The 4,349-nt window shown below is 37.0% G+C and overlaps 1 long non-coding RNA gene across 1 annotated transcript; it reads right to left on the bottom strand.

The window, feature by feature from the left end:
- Nucleotides 1-1,054: 1,054 nt before the first annotated feature.
- Nucleotides 1,055-2,357, bottom strand: LOC130998846 (uncharacterized). The gene is made up of 2 exons (XR_009093295.1): nt 1,465-2,357; nt 1,055-1,288 (listed from the first exon to the last, which is right to left on the bottom strand). It is a non-coding gene; the product is annotated as an uncharacterized LOC130998846 (long non-coding RNA).
- Nucleotides 2,358-4,349: the final 1,992 nt, after the last annotated feature.

The raw sequence follows: 4,349 nt of genomic DNA, 5'->3' as shown, positions 1-4,349 counted from the left end.
ACAAAGAGTTTGTGCACATATATGAAAGTAAAGACTGAAAGCGATAAACGACAAAGGGATATTTACGTGGTTCAGAATCAAATTCCTACGTCCACGGTCAGTTGATCACACTGACAAACACTCTGGGCTTGTGCTTACGGGTGCACAGCAAACCTTACAACTAAAAATCAAATTTTCAGTACCAACACACTGGGTTGGATTTCTCGCTCACTCTTAGCTCACTGAGATAAAACTATGTCTACTCTGTGACTGCTAAGATCTCTTGGAGTCAGAACCCTGGTCTGAACTCCTCTCGGTTCAAACACTCTTTTCGGTCAGTTGAAAGGAGGTTTGAAAACTTGCCAATCTAGATCACAGAGAACGGGCTCTCTATAATCAGTAACTTAGGCTTTAGTTATACAATATTTGCCTAAGGTTCTAAGAGAATTTTTGTAATCAGTAGTAGACTGATTTTGGCTTTAGGATTATCTTCTTCGATTCAAACTTTGGAAGGCTTTGATTTGCTGAGTTGTGATTTCGGCAGCGTTTCAGCTTGTGTATTTGAATCAGTTTAGATTGAAGTGATCATCGAGCTCTATTTATAGGAGATATCTTGAATAGATCCATTGGCGGAGATGGTCTTCAAGAATTCATCCGTTGGAGAGAAATTCCACTACGCCAAATTCGCTCATCCGTTATCTATGTGCGAAAACTGTCGTAATATATAGTGGTGTAATGTATGTGGAGTTCATATATAACGGAGATTTAAGCGTTATCTATTCTATTATACATTATCTAAATAATTATACATAACGATTCCAACCCGTCAAGAAAGTTAAACTTCATCGTTATGTATACATATATACATAACAGTTGTTTATATATAAGTAACGTTTTACATCCGTTATTTATAGTATTATACATAACGGTTTTAACCGTTATCTTTGTCGTAATACATAACAGTTCTTTACCGTTATGTATGCCAACTATAGCTTTTAGCATATTTTTAATACTTTTTCTCAATTTTTCTGTTATTTATCTAAAAAAATGAATAAATGAACCTAAAACAACAAAATGATAAAACCATCAATAACATATATTATATATATCACAAAACATTCATACAAAATGTTTTGAGCCCAACTAAAAAAAAATCTAGGGCTTCCGTTGCCTTCTAAAACCAGCACCTCTCTATAAGCTCTATAATCTTGTATCTTGTCCTTCAACTATATAAGTGTTGAGCTACTCGCGACCGCATAGTGAAGAGTACCTCCTGAAGCTGAGTCCAGCTGGGTTGAGAAATATACAGCTGCACAGAAATAAACAAAAAAATGAGAGATGATAAAATTAAGCAATTCTTGCAACTGTTATAAAAACACATTTCTAAAAAACTTACATCTCCATAGAAACATCAATGGTGGAAAATAAACATCTAAATTCATTAAGTAATCACAACCATTAAAAAAGAATAATGAGTGAACTTACTATAAGATGAATTCCGCAGTATATGTGATCCCAATATTTATAATCATGTCAAATACAGAATTCTTCTAGCTCAAGTTTAATCACCTGCAAAGTGTCAGCCGCCTTGTTTAGATCAAGTTCACCATCCTCTGCATGCTTTATCAAAGCGACAAATTTCTTAGTCAATAGACCTGAGAAGCACCGCGCATACCAATCATCATTAAACTTGTATGGCAACAATCAAAAATAGTCGTACAAATACAGAGTATGGTATTACTCAAGGAACTGTCATAGCGGCAGCTAGCAGGCGTGAGAAAATTTCCTTTCTACACTACAGAATGTCAACATTATCAACCTAAATCCGAAAAACTAGCAGACATCTGATCAGTTTTACAATTACAACACTAAGTATCATCAAGAAACATCATCTTTATCACAAAACAACTAATTAATCCATCTCAACAAGGGGACCTTACTCATCAACTTTATCAATCGCTAATTATCAAATAACAAAAGGCAAAACAAAACCAGTTAAGCCACTCTATATGACAGAAAATTAAAAATCCAAGATTCATAACCAAAAGTGATGTTAGAAAAATGGGAGATTACCTAGAATTAGAAGGAAAAACTAATGATCTTAGAGAAAAAAATATCTAAAGTATTTAATTAAAGAAGTACTTGGTTTCAACATTTTTTTTTGTTGTTAGTTCAGGCTGTCATAGAATAGATGGCTCGCTCCTCAAATGTTCTCTAGCTAAATGACTTTTAATTGACACAAGGCTAATAAGAAAACAGATTTACTAGCTTGTGATACAACATAGTGCCAACAAGTCAACTAGTAATGATCCTCATCTAGCTCACTTTGTGCCTATACTCAACCAAATATTATCTTAACAACAATCACATACTCAAGCATCTTTTGCACCAGTTAAACACTTGCGCAGCGGAAATTTCCTACATCCACGGTCGGTTGATCAGACCAACAATCCACTCCGCAAGTGCTTAACTGGTGCACTGCAAACCGAACCGTGTGCTTGCCGGGTGCACACAACCGTACCACTGAAGATTCCACTCTTCAGTACCAACACTTCACTCGCGTTGGATTTCTCACTCCTAGCACGACCTTGCACTAGGATCTCACGGAGTCAGAGTACCTTCCTAAACTCCTTTTCACTCAAACACTCGATTCTATCTCGAATGGAGGTTTGAAATCCTGCCAACTAAACTTCAAAGAACAAGTTCTTTGGAGCTAGTTTGACCTAGGCTTCTGGATAAACAGATATTTGCCTAAGGTCTAAGAGAATGTGTGTAATCAGCAGTGACTGATTTTGGCTTTGGAATTCTCTTCTTCGATTCAACCTTTGGGAGGTTGGGCTTTGAGCTGAGTAGCAATTTTGGCAGAGCTTCAGCTTATGTTGTTGAATCGGTGAAGGTTGAAGTGATCATCGAGCACTACTTATAGGAGAGATCTTGAATAGATCCGTTGGTGGAGAACGTCTTCAAGATTTCTTCCGTTGGAGAGCTTTTTGAATTTGGGCTGAGGCTTCAATCTTCGAGGTTCCTTGTTTGGTGGGAACGGCTATGTTGAAGAGTAGAAGATGTGACGTCTCTGATAAAGTAGCCACCAAATAGGAATGACCTCTACAGAGAGAGGATCCTGAGATCTCTGCATTTAATGCAGCTGTACTTTTGGAGTACGTGGCTTCCTTTTGAACGTTGCAAGTTCAGTCCGAGGAAGAATGTTTAACTGATACTTGTCTTTAGTATCAGTCCGCTGAGTCCACGTGGCACGCATTAAGTAATCAGCTCCGAACTAATTCTTCAACTGATACTTCAGTTGGTAACTTCAGTCTTCAGTCTTCAGTCCTTCGTTCTTCAGTCTTCAGTCTTCAGAACCGCAAACTAAACTAGAACCGAACTCTAACACTTGAGTTCAAACTTGTTCTAGTCTATTACATATTAAACCTAAGGATTTTGGTATCATCAAAATAAAATAAGATATTCCATGGGGTTCCCAACAACAGTCCTCGTAACGGACGAAATAACCGTTGTTAAAAACATACATATATAACGGTTCGCATAACGGTCCAGGCTTAGCGTTATATATCCATGTTCTTACATAACAGTTTCCGTAACGGTAGAAATAACCGTTATAATAGATGCACATATATAACGCTTTTCGTAACGGTTCAGGAGTACCGTTATCTATCTGACTAATAGATAACGCTAATACATAACGCATTACTTAAAACCGTTATCTATGCATATACATAACAGTACATAGATAACGGTTTTTTCGAAAACTGTTATCTATTATAAAACATAGATAACGGTTTTCGAAAAAACCGTTATCTATGTTGTGTTATGTATGTGCATTTTTGGCGTAGTGTTCGAACTTTGCTGAGGGTTCAATATTCAAGGTTTCTTGTTTGGTGAGAAACGACTACTCTGGAACAGGAGGTAAGACATCTCTGAAAAGGTAATCACCAAAAAGGAATGCTCTGCAGAGAAAGAACGATCCTTGAGATCTCTGCATTTAATGCGGCTGTACTTGGGAGTGCGTGGCTTCCTTTTAACTCATGAGGTTCAGTCCGACGAAGAATGTTAATTGATACTTGACTTTAGTATCAGTCCGCTAAATCCACTTGGCCAGCATTGATGAATTAGTCATAACTAATCATTTAGTTGAGAAACTCGGTCACTCAAACATTAGTGTTTAACTCTGCCTTTAATTGCAACATCAGTTGAGTTCTCCAGTCTTCAGTTTTCAGTCTTCAGTCTTCAGAACTCTAGCTAAACAAGAAAACACTACTACAAATTCGCTCATAGATAACGGATAAAATCCGTTATCTATGTGTGAAAACTGCCGTAATATATAGTGGTGTAATGTATGTGGAGTTCATACA

The sequence above is a fragment of the Salvia miltiorrhiza genome, chromosome 8 (genome assembly GCF_028751815.1).
Source record: "Salvia miltiorrhiza cultivar Shanhuang (shh) chromosome 8, IMPLAD_Smil_shh, whole genome shotgun sequence".
Classification (NCBI taxonomy): Eukaryota; Viridiplantae; Streptophyta; class Magnoliopsida; order Lamiales; family Lamiaceae; genus Salvia; species Salvia miltiorrhiza.
This window is presented reverse-complemented; position numbering and strand designations above follow the sequence as displayed.